Genomic DNA, 20,311 nt, shown 5'->3' on the forward strand with positions numbered 1-20,311 from the left:
CTTATTGTAGATGGTCACCCAGGATCCCTAGAGGCAGTGATTGGCAACAGCCATGAAGAGAAACATCATCTTGGACCACACTCGGGATGGGAGCTTGTATGTTATTGATATATTTGGTCTTCTGTGTGAAGAGCACTTAGTACAGTTTATGGTCAAGTTCCAGAGAGGCTGCCATTTTTGTTTTTGGATATCAAATTGCTTGAGCCTCACATCATTTGACTCCAAGGCCTTTACTAGCTGTCATAAATTATGCCAGAGTATTATTTTTTAATCCCTTTGACAGCAGAAAAACATCCCCTTGAAGGGATGCTTAATTTCTTGTTAGTCACTTGGAGATGAATGTCTCCAGGCCCTCAGTAGCTCTTGGCCAAATTCACACAACCAGGAGAAGATGCAGGCTAATGGGAAATAACCTTAAGTCAATCCTTAAAAATTCATTGGGCGTTGAGTCACCTGGCGGCTCAGCTGGTTGAGCATCTCTTGATTTCAGCTTGGGTCATGATCCCAGGCTTGTGGGATCTAGCCCCGTGTCAGGCTCCATGCTAAGCGTGGAGCCTACTTGAGATACTCTTTCTCTCTCCCTCTGTTCCTCTACTCTTCTCATGCGTGCTTTTTCTCTCTCTAAAATTAAAAAAAAAAATTCATTGGGTTTTGAAAGCTGACCTAAGGAAAGTGCCTGACTTAATGAAGAAAACGAGCAATACACTCACGCTTGGTTTCAGAATACCTGTTTGGACCTTTGTAAGAACCTATTCCATTTCTTGAAATAAAATCAATTCTCCTAAAATAAAATGCATGAAGAAGTGCCACAAGTCATTTCTTCCTTCCTTCCTCCCTCCCTTCCTTCCCTCCTTTTCTTTTCTTTCCTTTCCTTTCCTTTTCCTCTTTTCTTTTCTTTTTTTTTCTTTTCTTTCCTTTCTCTTTCTCTTTCTTTCTTTTTCTTTCTTTCTTTCTTTCTTTCTTTCTTTCCTTCTTTCTTTCTTTCTTTTCCTTCTTTCTTTTCCTTCCTTCCTTCCTTCCTTCCTTCCTTTCTCTCTCTCCCTCTCTCTCTCTCTCTTTTTTTGGATGAGCCACATACCTTCCGCCCAAGCAAAATTTATTCTCAGGAACAGAGCCCAAGCCCACGCAGAATCTTTATCTTTTGTTCCAACCCCACACTTGTTTTACCCTCAGCTAGTTTAGGCAGAAACTGATAGCTAATGCTTTTCATTAAGCCAGTCAAGAAAAATTGCTTACCAGGTTTTACTCCTTCATCAGCCTGACTAATTACACCCATTCACTGTTCCTTTCATACGGAGACTTCAAATTCCAACTCTCAAAGACACACACCACCCAAGAGACATCTGCTTCCTGGCTCACTCTGTCTCCGTTTTATATTACCCAGTGAAAACGATTCAGTGGCCCAGAAAACACCAACTAAGCAAAATCTGGAAGTAAGAACTGGTTTCAAGTTGATGAAGGGTCAGGTCAAGGAGAAGGTGTTGAGATAAAGGTAACGGGAGATAGTGGGTAAAAAGACAGGAAAGAATCTTGTCATTCACCACATTCAGTGAAAAGCATTTGGCGTATAGACTCCAGTGACAAGTCTCAGATACCTCTGCATAGTGAAAGAAATGGAATGTGCACATGTTACTAAGGCAAAGCTTCTCTGAAACAGTTTGAGGCACCAAGCAGGAGTGGACGCTCTAGGTTTGAGTGATAAGAACCAAGGCTGGACTTGACCACCAAGGGTAGGCAATCTTGGGTGGCAATCACATTCCTCCAAATTATCAAATGTCAGGCTTTAAGCAGGTTAGGGACCAACAGTTCCATAAGTTTGGGAAGCAACTTCTCATGAACCCACGGTTCAAACTGAAATTTCTCCTTTGAAAGAAAATATGGGAACACATGCCAGCCTCACAAAGTCTTAAAATTTTAGCCTTCCCACTGTGGGAATTTCTTTGCATGGACATACTTTAGCCGAGTCCCATTTCCCATCTTCAATGTGTTCTGAGTTCTTTGAAGATCTCATCTTTCTGGCTAATGAAACCGTTGGTAGAAATTTGCTGATTAAAAAAAAAAGCATCTTCAAGATTGCTGTTGGAAAGGGGCGCCTGGGTGGCTCAGTCGGTTAAGTGTCCAACCTCAGCTCAGGTCATGATCTCACGGTTCGTGAGTTCGAGTCCCACATCGGACTCTGTGCTGACCGCTCAGAGCTTGGAACGTGCTTCAGATTCTGCCTCTCCCTCTCTCTGTCCCTCCCTCACTTGCACTCTGCCTCTATCTCTCAAAAATAAATAAACATTAAAAAAAATATGATTGTTGTTGGAAAACCATTCTGAATGCTTGATTTAAATCTCATAAGAAATAGGTCCAACACCTTTTTCTTCTGAAGTTGCCCAACTTCAGAAGAATAAACTCATTTAGGGCTTTCACATGTGCTTGACATAATGCTTCTCAGGATTATTAAAAGCAAAAAAAAAAAAAAGATAAAAAAGAGGGTAACACATTCTACTGTAAGTTCATTTCACAAACTCAATTTACTACAGCACAAAGAACACCATATGGGGCTCACATCTAAATTGTGTCTTTAACATAAAGATCTAGGGCCTCTGAAATTGTAAATGTGCAATCTCTGTTCTTCAAAAAACTGTTTAATAACTGGAGGTCATGTTTCGGGGTCTTGACCCCACTATTTAGAGCTTGATTCCCTTTCAGTGATTTGTCACTTGAACCTCATTTTCAAGGGATCATCAGGAAATAGGCTTCTGGTCTCTTAGGTTTCCAGTTAGTAAAGCCATATATAAAATGCTAAATATTTTTTTGATAAATGAGGCTATATTAGGTCACAGATTTCAAAGTTGAGTAGCTGGCAGGGACTTCAGTAATCATCTCTACCCCAGAGAGTTACAAAGTACTAGTTCATCCAGGAGATTCATCTCAGGCCACTCAAGACATTGCTCCTTTCTCCGGCCCTAGGCTAAGTAAGTAGAAAGCAAGAAGACAGGTTTCTCTCATCCATTTCTTGGACCACATATAATCCATAATTTATACATTGTATGTTTAGCTCAGTGGCCTGATTTTTTATGTGCAATATTTTGAGGAAACACCTCAGTTCTGCAAAATACAAATAACCCTGTAGTCACAGAAGATCCTATTTGCCCTGAAATACATCAAATAAAGGAAATACTTTAAATCGCCCTTACTGGCACTATACACAGTATAATCAGGGTTAAGCGTCTGTGATAAATTGTGCCTCACAAATTGTTCAAGCATCATAAGCATTACGAGAAGACCACAGTTTCATTAAACACTGAAAATTAAGGGGCGCCTGGGTGGCGCGGTCGGTTAAGCATCCGACTTCAGCCAGGTCACGATCTCGCGGTCCGTGAGTTCGAGCCCCGCGTCAGGCTCTGGGCTGCTTCCGATCCTGTGTCTCCCTCTCTCTCTGCCCCTCCCCCATTCACGCTCTGTCTCTCTCTGTCCCAAAAATAAATAAACGTTGAAAAAAAAAATTTAAACACTGAAAATTGTATTTTTCCTGGTAGTTGTTCTGCAAGATAATGAACTCCCCACTAGTGGTGGTAGAGAGACTCACAAATATCACACTATGTTATGCCAATGGAGACACAGCCTCTGTGTAGACAAAATGAAAAACTTTCCTCATGTTCAGTAAATGTGTTTAATTAAGAAAATATAAAGAACGGCTAATCATCAATATTGTACCCACGTCTGTATCTGCAGTCTTATGGTTTAAAAAAAAAAAAAGTCTAGTTGAAGGTGGAACCTTGTTCTTTCCGGTTTCAAATTTCAGTTTCCAAAGGGACTATTGATATTGGAGTAATTAGAAAGCACCCTAATCTGGCCCCAGAATTTATTAACTCTTCCTTAAATTTTTGCTTTCAAGTGAGTGGCATGCCAGGGTTTTAATTTGTAAGAGCAGCTTTTATTATACAAATAAGCAGACACTGTCTAGGGGACAAAATTGAAGCAGCTTCAATAGTTTTATTAATTTATTTGATTTACTTCGGGTTTCTCTTACCCAATCTTATTTATGTCAAAGTAAGTTGGAGCGGAATTCATTATGTAGTGAAATGCAATTTGACCACTTTTTATTGGGACACAGTGATTCAATCATTTCTCTCCTTAAATCCCATTATCTCTTCTTACATTATTGTGCACAGATCAAATCACGTAAGATGAAATTCCAAAAGAAAACTAAGAATTTGTGGGAGGGATGAAATCATCTCCCAATCATTCCTTATACTACGAATGGTGAGTTATGTAGCAATTACCATTCTTACCATTTTGCATTATGATAGTATATTTTCTCTGAAGAAAATTAACTGAGTTCGTGAACTTGACTCCCTAGAGTAAACCTTAAGTTTCTTATCATTTAGAAACAAATTATCAGAAGTGCTGAGCCTAATCCAACCCAGTTTGGGCATTTCTGCATTTTGTTGATTATGCAGATTACAAAATTTGCCAAGTTACTCCTAGATCCTTTCTTCTTCAACTAGTAGAGCCTGGGAGTTTTTGCATGTTAGTAATTTTATGCTGTGTTTGTGAAATAATAAAGAAGTACAAATTCCTCTCTTCTGCTATTCATTTACCTGTTTCATTGTGTCCAGTACATTGTTAATACATCAGGAACCCTCCCCCCCGCCCCGGCCAACTCATAAATGGATCTAGTTACCGAAGTCCATTTCTATGTCGATTGTTTAGAAATAGGAGTCATTTTTTCATGGAGACATTGCACTTGTACTTAGAATAATGAGGACTATTCCTTAAATGCCTTATGAGTCCCTGTGTTACTGTGCCCTCCAAATCTCATCTCCTATGTCCTAGCCAATCATGAGTGAAATATCTGCATGTTCAGAGAGACCTATAAGAGCTTCATGCAGACCAGAGAGGGTAGCCAAATGTCATCAAAGGAGGGAGGGCCAAGCAAAACTGATCAGCAACAAAAGTACAAACATGTCCCCAGAGTGGTTGCCTCTACATCTCACCAAGTTTCATGGTCCTTCCGGAAGAGAACTTTCTACAGTGAGTCTGGCCTGAAGCAACTGTCCTAAACTCCAACACGCATCAGAATCATCTGGGGGCTTCTGAACAATGCAGATTCTCTGGCCTTACTTCTAGTGGTTCCATTTTGATAGATATTGGTTGTAAGGATTTGATTCTTAAAATTTCTAGGTACCATCTCTCTCTCTCTCTCTCTCTTTCTCCCTCTCTCTCTCTCTTTCAACACACACACACCACAGTGAGGATCACAGGTCCAAAAGTTTCTGCTTGCTGATGGCGGCCAATAGCTGACTGACTAGCTGGATGGTGTAGGGTCAAGGGTAAATAGGTACAGATCTCCTCCAACAGTGGTGCGCCCCAGCTTTGCTGGGTACTTGAGAAGAAAGAGGCTGGGCAAAGCTCCAACAGAAGGTTACCAGGTGGCTCTACCATCACTACCCAAAGCCATGTCACTATCATTGAGTAGCTCTCCATCAGAGACGAAGCCTTGAGACCCTGGCCTTCACCATTTGAGATCATTCCTGACTGTGTTGTCACAGGCTGTTGAGAATGCAAAAAGTACTTTTTATAGAGTAGGCGGAAATTTCAGGGTTTAAACTAGGGGCAAAAGGAGAAAGTTGTAAATACATCTCATTAGTTAAATTAGCTAAATTCCCAACGCAAACTGCCTCAAATCCTTTGTGGGCCAATGTGTGTGTGTTGGGGGAACATGAGAAAGGACTAGCTTGGCTGGCGAGACAGAGGCAGAGAGACGGACATTAGGTCATGTGTGCTTAAGAAAACAGACGCTGGACTCAGACTGCCTCGGTTCAAAACCTAGCCCTTCTGCCTGGTAACTACATGTCCTTGGGCCAGTTGCTTAATTTTTCTGGGCCTTATTCTTTTTCACTATGTTATGAAAGTAATAATAATACCTATTGCATAAGTAGCTGTATAGATCAAATGAGATAAATGTTTGTAAAGCACATTGTACAGTGGCTGGCATCTATTAACTGTGTGATAAATATTCACTTGAAACTTACAGATTAGTCCCAGGAAGGAGTCATCTGACACGCCTAAAGCACTGACCCTGAAAACTCCCTCCTCCTTCCCTAGAAACTTCCGAGTTTCTTTTTGACAACAGGCACCCCGATCGTCTTTCTAAGCAGCCCCTTCTTGGTCCATGAACTTCAAATCTTCCCAGTGGCCACTGCTTTTAGTCCCTGAGGGTACAGTTTATTCTTGTTTCTCCAGAACTTCTCTTCTTTCAGTCTTTATATTACCTCTAGTTTTGGCCTCCTTCTGGAAGCCCCTACATATCTCTCTTGTGGCCAGTTCTCTTCCATAAGGTCACCCTTGGAACTTGAGGAGAAATTCCTGAGAAATTATTGACTTGGAATACAAATTATAAAGCATCACCATGCCTGCAACCCATTTTACAAAACCATACAGGAGAAGTCTCAAAATGTGAGCCACTTGGGAGGAGGAAGGGAAAAACAGGAAAAAAGATTTACACCCAAAAGTGAACTGACATAGCCACAGGGGTGGATAACATGTGATTCAAATGGGAAGACTGCCTAACTTCTGCTCCTACCGAAATGAGAGGAATCTTTCGCATATTAGCCATGCCTGACACTCGGTGAGGTAGAGATGTATTTTTTCCCTCACAGCTACAGTCAGATTACAAATACAGTAGATACCATTATCCTTTTATTTGTTCACTCTGTTATTCGCCACATTTATCATGCACCTACAATGTCCTGGGCAAGGTTCTAGAAGCCAGAGATGCCAACGCACTTGTTTATCCATTGAACAGCCCATGATTAGAAACTTAGAAAATTGTTGATAAGTATTCCCATCTGCAGTTTTCAATATCATTCAATGACTTACTACTGCCACTGGAAAGACGTGACTTCCTGATGACACACATTCAGCATCCGCCAGAGACATGTGATTAAACATACTGAGCCTGATCTGAACTTTTATCCCCATCTCCTCTACTCCGCCCCATCCTGGAGTTTCATTGTTAAATGTTCCAGATAGGCTTATTCATCAGAGATTTGTTTTCTTTCATTTCATTTGGGCAAGACTTTCCATACTGGCAAATGTGCCTAGGTACCTGCAGAAATGGACACAACCCCCATTCTAGGGGAAGCAAAAGACCCATCGCACTCTCTCTTTGGTAATATTTCAAAGTTGAGTTTGAGTTTGAGAGAGAGAGTGCAAGCAGGGGAGGGGCAGAGAGAGTGGGGGGTGGGGGCAGAGGATCCCAAGTGGGCTCCATGCTACAGCAGAGAGCCTGATGCGAAGCTTGAGCTCATTAACCATGAGATCATGACCTGAGTCAAAGTCAGACACTCAACAAACTGAGCCACCCAGGCACCCCTGAATTTTGACCCTTTTTAATGCAAAGTTTGGAAACAGGAAGCTTTGCATGGAAAATGAAAGAGTGAGTTATAGAGTATGAGCAAGAAAAGTGATCTGTCTGTCCTATGAGATGCTCACACGTGGCTGGCATCGAAACTGGTTGCCTGTAGAATGTTTGGGGAGAGGTGTTATTAGCCTCTGTGTCCCCTTGGGCTCCCTAGAACAGGGTGACCAGGTGGGTACTGGGGGTGCCCCAACCCTCACAGCACTGCCTACAGACACTCAGTAAACGTGTGCACCTCCATTTGCTCCTAAACCAGTTGGCACTCTTTGAACTCTTCCCTTTGAAAGATGGACATCATGTTCACGTAGGAAACGTATGTGCTAATCTCAGAAGAGTGAAGGCATTCGAGAAAGAGTTAGGGGCTCTTTCAAAAGCTTTCAAAAGCTTTTCCTAGGAATTTCTGAAATAAAACAAAAAAGCAAACTTTTTAGAATGGGCTTGGGGAGGGGAGAAAGTGGGATGTTTACATGATTTTAATTAAAGAATAAGGGCTGATTACTCATGATTATTCAGTATTTCTGGTAAATACTCTATGGAGAAAAACTCACTACTGCCCCAGCAGGCCATGAGTCAACCCTTACATTACGGACTGGGCCTGGGGTCAGTGACTACTGGCTCCTTTTTCCACCAACGGTAAGTTCACAACCCGCCATATGGCATTTCCTCAGCCTTTATGTCTGAAGGTTAATACACTCCGCACAACTTGATAAACCCACATGAAAGGTGCAATGCCAACACTACAATTCCTCTTGCAGAATTAGAAAACTGCCAGACTTTGTTTTTGGAAAAGGTCAGCAGCAGCACTAGACTAGACAAGAGAGCCCCAGTCTTCAGGGAGGCCGACTGAGGCCTGAATATAAACTCTTCCATGTGTTGGGGGTGTAATTCGGGTCCGTTAACTCTCCTCCTAACCTCTCTGGGCCTTGCTTTGGTCACCTGTAAGACAGAGTAATAATGTCTGTCCTGCAGCATTGACAAGGATTCATGGTCCTTTTGTTTTGTTTTGTTTTTTAATGTGCCAAAGCCAACTCATAGGACCTGGGACGTTAAAGGCATTAGATATTGCTTGTTTAATAATAATAACAATGCAGACTTTACAAAGGAAACTCATGACATTAAAGAACAAGCTAGGTGAAAATGAAGTGTTTTAAACCTCAAATATTATACCCTTAATACAGCGAATGTAATACTCAAACTCCAAATATGAGAAAATAAAAGCAATATCTAATACATTTTTAAAAGGAATTTCACTTACTTTTTAGACCTTTATCTAATTTTTTCCCCTAGATTATTTCTCAAATGTACCAAGAAGTTCCCCTGACCTTCTTGATCTTTTTTTTACCTTTTTAAAGGAATCTCTCTCTCATTTTTTTTTTTTAATTTTCAACTTTTTGGGCAGCCTTGTTCAATTTCCTCACTCTGGAGAGTCACATACAAGACAAAAAAATGCAGTGAGAAGATGAGAGGGTATGTCTCTGCAGTAGCACAGGATGGTTAATGCTGGCAGTGCTGAGTGTCAGAGAAATGTTTCTCCAGGGTCAGACGAGGGCGGGGGGGGCGGGGGTGGTGAGGAAGGACAATCGGGCCAGGAATACAGGAAGGGAGAGAAGACTGAACGCTAATCAGCCCAGCCGTTCATACATACAAAACTGACCTTTGCAACAGTGAGGTTTATGCCAGATCCAGGCCAGAAAGGAGCCTGTGGCCGGGGACAGGCCTAGCACCGACGGAAGAGAGATTCTCTGTGCGTAAAATTTGCGGGAACACCCGAAATTCAGTGCTTGAGGTGCATTATATTTTAATGCAATCGTTTTAAAAATAAAAATTAATACAAACGTCTAAAATGAAAAAAATATCAAAATTTTAAAGAAAGACAGGATGTGACCCTAAACGTCCAGGACTGACCTCACTTAATCGCAGCCCTCTTAGATCCATCCTTCTTTAAAGTTGTGATACTTTCTTGCAAATTTTTTTGGCATTACTTTTTGTCCTTTAAAAGAGTTCATTAAAATATTATTTATCTTCATTTCTGAGACTGTTGGTGCCCCTTTAAATTTGGCGCCCTAAATGAGGCCCTCACCTGCCTTACCCTGGGGCACCTGGGCGGCTCGGTTGAGCGTCCGACTTCAGCTCAGGTAGTGATCTCACGGCTCGTGAGTTCAAGCCCCAGTTCGTGGGTTTGAGCCTCACATGGGGCTCTCTGCTGTCAGCGCAGAGCCCACTTTGGATCCTCCGTCCCCTTCTCTGCACCATCCCTGCTTGTGTTCTCTCTCTCTCAAAAAGAAATAAACATTTAAAAAAAAAAAAAAATTAGGCCGTCACCCACCTTACCCTCATCCTGGCCCTGCCTGGGTGCAGAGGGAGCTTCACGAAAGCCTAGAGAGTCTGCTTGGGAGCTAAATGGGGACAAATGGGGACAACTTCTAGGACGTTGTTTGTGGTGCTTTTCAGAATCCCAACACTCAGCTATATTCTCAAGTCCACGTAAGAATAATTATCAGTAGGTAACAAAAGCAGGCAACAGACCCATGGATCTCACACTTGTCTTTATTGGTATACGTGTTTGGCTCTGAATTATCAACTACATCACAAATTCCAAAATAACAGATCTCATTTCCGTGTGTACATGTCTATATAATAACGAGTTCCCAGCTCCACTGCTCACTCATACATAGGTGTAGACAAGCCATGGAGTCTCTGAACATAGTAAAAGAACACAAGTCATGTTTCAGGTCTGCTGTCTTGCATCAAAGGAGAGAGGGAAAGAAAGTGAAGCAACATGTAGCAGTCAACAAAGACCCCTCCCAAGCCCACCCCCGCAGACCATGGTGCAGCATCAGAGGGCCGAAGTGCTGTGAACCAGCACTATAAGTCAGCAGGCAGGTGCCCCGCCACCAGAGGCTCACTGCCCCATGGTGGGGAAGCAGGAAGACCTCACAGAGGGGATGGCTGCAACACCCAGACTTGGTTTGGTATGGAACCGGCATCCATATCCACCTGCACAAGTCCCTTCCTTCAGAAGTGTGCAGAGGGTGGAGGGCCCACATGAATTCACTGCCCCCCACACCCAATAATCCCTCCCAGAGCCTGGCCCACACACAGAAGCTCAGCCCTCAATGACACAGATCTCTTCAGGAGAACAAAAGATGGCACTGAGTTGTCAACACCAAGGACCGTACCCTTAGATCAGCTGTCAGACCCAAAGCTGACTAGGATCTACTTCTGTTGAAACTTGGGGTGAAATTTGTAGGAAACAAAAGATAGTATACGAAGCCCAGAGAAGAAGAATGATTCAGGAAGCGAGTGACAATCTTACTCCCTTTGCTACTTTGCCATCATCTCCCTCCCCAAAGCTCGGGTGTTCAGGAATCCAAGGCAGAGCAACCCATCCCCTGTATCTTACTAATGAAATGAGTGTTTTCCTCTTCCCAAACCAATGTTGATAAAAGTCTGGGTACGGCTCAAGGAAAACTAAGATGTTATATGTAAATAGAGGAATCTTACTGTCAAGTCAAAACAAAATCTCTCAGGAGGGAGAGAAACATCCTAAAAGTCACGGCCCTTGGAAAGAAACAAACAGCCTTATCTAAATAAGGCTCAGGCAGTGATCATGGGCGCAAATCTGCTTCTGTGGGTATCAGCAAATGGCAATATGGAAGTAGGAGCTGGGAAGAAATGTCATCATTAGCATCATGGTTCCTGAACCCAATACACAGAGAAAAGGAGGGAGAGGGGTGGCATGAGAAGGGCAGAGGGATTGACATTTATGGTTCAAAAGGAGTAGACCAGGATGAAGACAGGGTGAGACCAGTTAGTGCTCAACTGATAGAAGGTAAGAGTATGAGTCCTGTCTCTGGATAACAGGTTAAGTTTCTCTCTGTTCTTTAGCAATGGACTGAAAGCCAACTTTTGTTACTCCAGTAGAGAACTGTGTTCAAGAGCAGGGGTGGGGATGAGTACTGGGAATGAAACAGACCAGGACACCCACCATTCTTGCCAGAAAACAAGTCAGGTGGTTGCTCAGTTGTTCCTCTGCTGTTTTACAAGCAGATATATCATGTAATCTCCTCTAATAAAGACATTCTCGAATGTGAAGACTAACTCTTTCAATATAATTAGCATAGGATTGTATCCTGTCCCCTCTACATCAACCACCTTGTTGTTGGAACATTAGGAATATGGCACTCAGTCTACATTTCATCATTACCTAATACTGAGTTTGGTTTCTACTTTATTGCACCCAGAAGGTCAATGGCACAGTTAAATAGCTGCTAAATAATAGCAACAGGATAAAGAGAATGTTGACGTCTACCCATATTCATAGCATGTGTGGTAAGTGATAAGAATAATTCAGACACTAGGTGTTAGATCGTTGTTTTCTTTCTAGAATTCTCCCCTCCCTCCCACCCCTGCTTGGGTTCAAACTCACACAAGTCTTGTCTCTTACTGATCATAGGAATCTATCTATTCTGAACTCATTTTTAGAATCTGTCAACCATAATACCAACACTGACATACTACATATGTTGTACAATTGATAAAAGTCCCCTTGCCAGAATCCCGGTCTCGGCCTAGATGCCTAAGTCATCAGAAGTAGAAAGAAGCCCTTCAGTATAAAAAATCTGGAGATCAGTAGGCAGCTAACTCAATCAAGTTTAGGGATGGCTGAATGACTAAAGAGACATTCCAACTCATCAAAGATTCATGCACAACCTGGGGGGATCCTGGGTGGAAGAAAGGCAGTCCCTAAATAGTGAGAAACATACTAGATGTATCCAGCCAGGCCCTTAAGATTCAGCACACTCAGGTCCCCAAGAGGAGCTACCTGGCTAGGGTGAACAAGTAGGGGACAAAAGGTGATCATCTGCTTCGGTTGAGCAATAAACTACATCTGGAGTCATCAAAAGTGTTGACCTTAAACCAATCCTGTCAGTCTGCCTTGGCAGAACAAGGGGCCTCTTCTTTCCTGAATCTTTCCAGCACACGACACAGTCTTCATTTCCTCTGTGACACTCCCCATGTGAGCTGAACACCTCTGAATTTAGGGTCCCTCTAGGCCAGACCTGAAGTGGCCAGCCACGTTCAGCCTGTCAACCTGTCTTAACTCCTGAGTACCACTGAGCAGATAAGAAATCTGAAACTGGCAGCAACATACCCAACATGCTTTCTACAGACTTTCCAGCACAATCCACCCAAGGTGAGCCATTACTACAGAAATGTGAACAGGGGCACCTGGGTGGCTCAGTCGGTTAAGCGTCCAATTTCGGCTCAGGTCATGATCTCATGGTTCATGGGTTTGAGCCCCACATCGGGCTCTGTGCTGATAGCTCGGAGCCTGGAGCCTGCTTCAGATTCTGTGTCTCTCTCCCTGCCCCTCCCCTGCTTGCACTCTGTCTCTTTCTCTCTCTCAAAAAAAAATAAATAAACACTTAAAAAAAGAAAGAAATATGAACAAACAGTACAAATAAAGACAAAGGCAAAAACAGACTTTATATCACAGGCATTAAAAGGATATTCTTAAGTCTGGAAAGCCATATACATATTTAACTGATATCAGTTGGTATCTCTAATGGTTGGAATTACAGGTGATTTTTTATTTCATCTTTGTTTCTTATGTTTTCCAGATTTCCTAGTATAACTTGTATTATTTATTTCTATTTTAAAATATCTCATTCTAGGGTACCTGAAGGCTTTGGGGGGCATTAAGACTTAATTCTGTCTTACCAGCAGAAATCACCAAGCCTATGACACCTAGGGCGACCAATCCATTGTGCTTTGTCTGGGGCTGTCCTCGTTTTAAAACGGAATGTTTGGCATCCTAGGAACCTCCTCAGTCCTGGTAGTCACTATAGTACCAACATTCCCTTTTCCTTTGGGCACAAATACTGCCTTCTAATTTTCTCCTCTTTGAGGAGGCCAAGCATTCAGAAAGACACGGACTTCTCTCAGCAAAAGGGAGGAGGCTCAGACAGAGGGCAGCATGGATCCAGGAACCCTTCGGGGCTCCCACTTAGGGGCTGAGTCTTAGCAGCAAGACTGCCTTTGTGCTCGGCTATCAGGTTGAATGAAGAAGTAGCCTGAGCCTGTGTGGCTCAGTCGGATAAGCGTCTGACTCTTGGTGTCAGCTCAGGTCATGATCTTGTGGGTTGTGAGTTCAAACCCCACCTCGGGCTCCATTCTGACAGCGTGGAACATGCCTGGGATCCTCTCTCTCCCTCTCTCTCTGCCCTTCCTCTGCTCTCTCTCTCTCAAAATAAATAAATAAACTTAAAATAAACGTAGTTCTTTCTTCAGTTCTGTCCATGGTATAGAGCAAATTCATCTTACCTGCTTTTCAAGGGAAATGAGGACTCCCAAGGAAAAGGATATTCAGTCAAACAACTACAACGTGAGTGAACATAAAGAGAACATGGAGAGCTGGCATGATGGGTAATCTGAGAAGAAGCTCTGCCACGGTGGGTTACCCTCCCGGGCTGGCAGAATTAACAAAAACGGAGGAAATGTGCACTTCACAAGGAGAAGAACCTGAACTCTGCTATAATGGCGGCCATACAGGACTGAGTGCCACGTCCCAGAAAAACTCCCATCGTGCCATCTCTGCTTGGCCACAGGGAACACTCAACTGTTCCCAGCATCTGGGTAGCAGGAGATTCTTAGCAGCATAACAGACTCCTCTGCATTTGTGTTTGCTGAGCTGGCCCTGGTCCACAATCTGCCGGCACGTGCAAGCGTGACCAACCAGAAACCAAAATGGAGGTGCCACCGGACTAGATTCATCCTGCTGGCACCCATGCTCCAGTCAGGCTGGGCCTTGGGAAGTGCTCAGAAGAAATGCATTAGGATTCCGCGTCCACCGGCGTGCTTCCAGGACATCACTGATGATTAGGTGACATCAGACTGAAATGTCTGACGTGGGGGCATGCATAGTTCCATCTTGGCTGGCCAAAGGTGTGGAAGTAAAAACAAGTCTGAGAACATCACTAAGAGTGTCTCTCCCCCTAAATCCATAGTCATTTTCCCCTTTCGGCCATTAAATGTGGGATTGGCGTGGTTTCTCTAGGAGGTCCCGGTGTCCTCTGAGTAGCATTTCTTTTTTGAGAACAAATGGTATCACCCAGTGGTCAAATGCTAATAAAATGGCATCTCTTATCTGACTTAGATGTAAACGTGCTTGAAACTGGTTTGCTAACCGAGCTTCATCTCTGTGGAATTTGTAACATGGCTTACATTTTAAATGTAATTATGCAGCATGTATTCATTTCCTTTCTTCTAGGGAACTCAAGTTGCTTTTTAAAGCATTATTTGATAGCTTCTTGCCATCTCCTCTGGAGTTGAAAAGAGAATATGATATCAAGCTGTTATAGCTAGCGATGGGGAGCTACGGCACCAAGAGGGAGACAGAATTAGTCTGGGACCTCAGATTCGAGCCACGAAGACCCCCAAGGGATGAGTTGTCAAGCCAGTGTGCTGTAAACGAAGCAGTTTCTAAGGATCCTAAAATAACTGCATTCTCCCCTCTGTCCGAACACTCACGCTGGGTGGAATGGGCTTAGCTTATTTTTAAAGTGCAGGTCACAGCCTTCGAAAGGGATATAAACAGTTCCCAATACAGCTATTACTTGGCCGATTAAATGCTTAGAAGAAAATACACTTTTGAAAGACAAAAATGAATAGGCAAAAGATACAGAAAAGTGCTAAAGCAATTGTTTCCACCTGGTTGTAAATCCTGTCCCCGACCATCAAAATGGGCCACACCCACTGGGCGTTTGATAACCCCGGGTCACCCTTAGGACTCTCATCCTTTGATCTAAAGCGCTCCTTCAGCCCTGGATTCAAGACAAATTCAGGATTTGGGCTCATGTGTACTCAAAGTGACGCTGCAAATACGTTCAAAACCCCTGCAGTTCTGTGAAAAATATCACCTCCTTTCCTCCCCTTATTGTTAACACAATGACGGTTTGGGTATGGCAGTAAAGGGGAGCAGGAGGAGTGCCCTGTGTGATCTTTTCAACCGCAGTTAAAAGGCTCCCTCTCTTTATTGTGTCTCATTTCCCTACTCCTAGCTGGTCTATGAATCTGTGCTTATCTACATAATCACCTAATAAGCATGAAACCAACGAGAACACACATACACACGTACGCGTGAACTATAATACCTGGGGAAGTATGGCACACTCTGCAGGAAATCAATAAATATCCACTTTTCACTGGAAGCAGAATCAAAGGGAAAGAGTCAGAATTCTGTATATGCATCTGCCCTAGGGAGTTATAGCCCTAGGTACTCACAGGGGGCATGCGCTACATGGACAAACACATACAGTTCATATTTAGAGACAATTCTAATTTAATTCTGGCCTCAGGCCTAGGACCCTAGCTAATTTACAAGGCTGCTCTAGGAAAGACACACATTTAGGGATGACAGTAAGTCTACAGCATTCAGTTTTCTTGCAGGGGAAGCTATAATGCATTCCCACCCTTCGAAAGAACCCAAGATTGATGATTCGGGGCCGGGGGAGGAGGGAGTTGCTGGTTAGTGTTTCTCTCTTTCTTTTATTTTTTTTTCAGCCCAGAAGGTGTGTTTCCATTGTACCCTGTCAAAACTTTTCTCAGCAGTCAAGGAGAGGATAACGCACCGCTGCCCTTGAGCCGAGTTGGCAAATCCTACTGGGAAACCACCCCGTGCTGTCAGACGACGTGGTTTTCGGACACGTCTACACAGACTAGTTGAATTAAAGACCAACTCCGGACTTGGATGTTGCTGAGCTCCTCAGCTCCATCTTGCCGTCCTGATTGATCGAGGAGATGGGTCTATAGTTAAAGTGGCATAGTACTTTGAGGGCTTAGTCATTAGAGCATACTGCTTTCTCTTTGGAAGGCAACTTCTTGCTTGGCTAGGTAATGGAAGCTAAGGAGTGACGTCAAGATGTTGTCTGGCCAGAATTTGCAGATAACCATAGAACTCTTCTCCTCCATCAGCCATGGATTTAGCCTCCATTAGTTCCTGCAGTGACATAGGAGCCTCCAAATACCAAATTATTATCAGGCGGTCTTGGGGGAACCTCTGGGCCCTGAAATAAAGTAGACAGACTTGCTATTGGAAAGTGCTCAGGAGCAGTTCAGTCCTGTTCAGATTGCTCTAAAATCCTGCAAACCATCTCTGGACTTTTTTTTTCTTTTTTCTTTTTTCTTTTTTTTTTTTTTTTTATTTTTAATGAGTCCACTCACATAGCTCCTGAGAGTGAAAAAGTGCTTTGGGGGAAATAATTTATCATCATCCTTCACTTAAATGATTTGACACATCATTTAAGGAAATCTGGTTTGATCCTGATTTTTTGCTTGTGTTTTCATTGTTTTGTTTTTAAAGCAAAGCTATGCAAGCATGGAGGCTGTGTCATTTTGGACAAGCCACTTCTGAGCATCTTTTGTAAAATAAGGTTTGTATTAATTGACCTTTAAGGTCTAACTCAGGGGCCGCAAACAGATGGTGGACTATGGACCAAATATGACTCATATGGAAATAATTTATTGATCCCACCCAGTGTTTTAAACCTTAGGGAATTCACATAAAAATAATAAATGCTGTTCTTGCTGGAAAAATGAGAGGATCTGGTAATAGAAGGCCCACGTTCTAGTATGGCTTTCACTATGCCACATCATCTTTCTGACCCAGCCTGTTTCTCCTATGACCCGCCTGATCCTATAGGTAATTGGGGGTCAGGACCCTTGCTCTTAGCTATCCTATCAAGGTGTTCTGTGATTATATGACAGTGTCTGTAACCACTCGGTTCCCAATGAGACTCCTTGAGGGCAAAGGACACGCTACCACCCTCACCAAATCTCAGGTTCTTTGGCGTTGCAAGAGTGTTGTGGGTAGTCAATAAATATTTAATGAATTGAACTTCACCTTCTGTATTAGATTCTTACAATTCAGTGGAATGAGACCAGAGCTACTCCTTGTAAGATCACACATCTATTCTAAAGCCAACATCTTTGAATAGCACGTATACTTAGGAAAAAGAAGTAAATATGCTGGTTTGTGGCCCAAGATCCAAATGAGGTCAAGTTAGTGGTGTCTTATCCATAACGTAGTTTGCTTTAAGTATATGGTGAAATTTCTAAACTTTTTCTGCGATCTTCTTAACTTTGTTTTTCAAATGTAACATATCCAACTCCTTGGAAGACCCCTTCTTTTGAGGTTCTTTGGAGGTTAATTCATTGGGTATATTTAATGGGAATCACTTCACTGAAAGCTAAGCTCCCAAAATTTGATGGGCCTATAGCAACGAATCTCTCTGTATGTCTCTGGTATATGCATTTTTGAATACTTCAATTCCTGGATGACTATGGTTAGAAGGTTCAAAGAAAGGTTTTGTTTTGTTTTTTGTTTTTTGGTCAAAAGCTTATTTCAGCTAAATTGTTATTTAAATTTGACTAAATTGGCTAATATATTGTTAAAAATTTGTCTAACAAATAAACTATTATATAGGCAATTTTAGTAGGGGTAGTGCCAATGAAAAAGGCTATGGGCTCATCTTTACTTGTTATAAGTCTGTTGGTAATTACTATTTCAGTAATACATAGCCACATCTGGTCAACATCTGGCCAATATCAAAGGCACATCATGTCCTTTGTTATGAAAGAATAGTTCAATAGACACAGTTCCTGCTCTTTTGGAGCTTACAATCTAACCTAAACAAGACTATATAAACACATACTGAAGAGTGGTCAGACTCAGGACCTAACAAGAAGCAACATACATTGAAGATAAAGGAAAAAATCTATGGGGGTAAAGAATGACATTTAGGAAAGAATGAAGAGAAGGAAAGAAGTAAACTGCTTCTTCATTCCCATTTCTTTGAAAAAGATTCATGGAAGATGTATGATGGTAAGTATTCTTAAAATCATGAAAGAGTGGGGCACCTGGGTGGCTCAGTCAGTTGAGCATCCGACTTCAGCTCAGGTCACGATCTCACAGTTTGTGGGTTTGAGCCCCGCGTTGGGCTCTGTGCTGACAGCTCGGAGCCTGCAGCCTGCTTCAGATTCTGTGTCTCCCTCTCTCTGCCCCTTCCCCACTCATGCTTTGTCTCTCTCTGTCTCTCAAAGATGAATAAATGTTAAAAAAATTTTTTTAAAAAAATCATGAAAGAGCATATAAGTTGATGCCTGGAGAAAAAAAAATTCTTCTGATGTAAGATGTTGTGAGTGACTGAGAACCCTGAGCAGGGTAAGGACCACTGGGTGAAGGGCCCAGCAAGACTTTATAAGGAAGGAACTACTAAATGAAGAATCAATGTTCTGGAGGACAGAAACTGAGGGGAGGATACGAGTCTCCTAAACTTGCTTCCCATGCCTTCTAAGTGGGGGTGACATAGAGTGGCTGAGCCACAAATCCAAGACTCCTCCAAAATAACCAAAATGTATACTTAAAAAACTTTGAAAAACTCTCCATGGACTCTAGATTAAGGAAACCACCTTTAGAAACTTTTTGTGAGACTTCAAAAGGTAGAAAGCACATCCAGATAGAACTATAGACTCAACAGCCACCTAGTCTATATTCTTTTTGGTTCTCATGTGTTTATTTGCTTTCTTGCTCATTGGTTCATTTTCTCTTATTGCATGTATTGCACTGATGCTATATACTTGATTATTCAGCTTTATATTTCCCCATCGACAAAGAAGAACAAACTTTTGAGGACAGGTTGATTTTTGTCAACCTCAATTATAATACAGCCTCAGGTTAACTGAAGTATATCATATAACCTGGTACTGGTGGTGACAGGGGTGTCAAAAGACTCTGTTTCTGGGGAGCACCATCAACATGATGACAGAATTCTCCCATCGTAGTACCCTGATTTGCCTTATTCAACATTTGACTGTTATGCATGCAGAGTATTTCATGGACCTTTGGAGGACACTTATCTCAACAAAGAATATACGTTTTAAGCAGTGCCTCCATGCATCTTGTTCACACCATAATGACAATATTAGGATTAATAATACCTTGATTTCAAACAATTTTTATTTCAAGGAACTCAATATTCCTCATATATGCTATTCTATTTATCTTGTCATATTGCATATTCAACTGAAATCTATGGTGGGTCTAGTTTCATACTTTACAAGCTCATAATACTGTTTTTTTTTCTAATGATTACATTAAAATGCAATATTCACCATACCTTGGGGGTAAATTTGAATGAATAGGATGAAATTATAGGTATTTCCTTATATGCGAAAAGATGCTTATTGCTAAGTTCCTTTATCCCGTGAGAGTTCTTAGGAAAGTCAGTCTCCAAAATCTAACTTTGCACTTGTTACACCTTACCTCTGAGGCCAGGCAGGAGAACAGTATTTAAGACAGAGTAAGAACATGCCAAACAGACAGAAGGTGTCCATCGGTGTCAGGTGAACCCCTAAGACCTAGGCCACCTGATGTTCTGGCTCCTTATTCATGTATGAAGAAAGGCCTGCAGTTCCAATGGCATAAGCCTGTTTGTTCACTGTGGTTTTATTTTTCGTTTTCCATAAAGCCATGCTCCATTTTTTATATTTGAGCAGTGGCTTTGAAGATAGGATAAGAGTCTCTGAGGAAAACCCCAAGCTTCTCAACAGAGGCTAATGGGTTCATTTGGTCCTGTGAAGAACAGGTCAGTGTACTTAATATGCACATGATCTGTTGTGATGTGTCTTTCCTATTGTGGCATGACCACAAATCTCATGCTGGGAACAAGAACTGAACAAATAATACAGAACTACCCGAGTCAATACCACCTGTGTGCAACACAGCACCTTCCTGACTACCAATGGTGTATATTTTAATGACTTTCAATAAATCCAGTTTAAAAGCCACCAATCGCCTGTCTTTTGTAACTGATGTATGTGCAGTCTACTGATACC

At 42.2% G+C, this 20,311-nt stretch overlaps 1 protein-coding gene across 1 annotated transcript in view; it reads right to left on the minus strand.

The window, feature by feature from the left end:
* The window catches only part of NTRK2 (neurotrophic receptor tyrosine kinase 2), a 332,930-nt gene that overhangs the window by 126,528 nt on the left and 186,091 nt on the right, over positions 1-20,311 (minus strand). The gene's annotated exons all lie outside the window — the stretch shown is intronic.

This window comes from Prionailurus viverrinus, chromosome D4 (genome assembly GCF_022837055.1).
Source record: "Prionailurus viverrinus isolate Anna chromosome D4, UM_Priviv_1.0, whole genome shotgun sequence".
Lineage (NCBI taxonomy): Eukaryota > Metazoa > Chordata > Mammalia > Carnivora > Felidae > Prionailurus > Prionailurus viverrinus.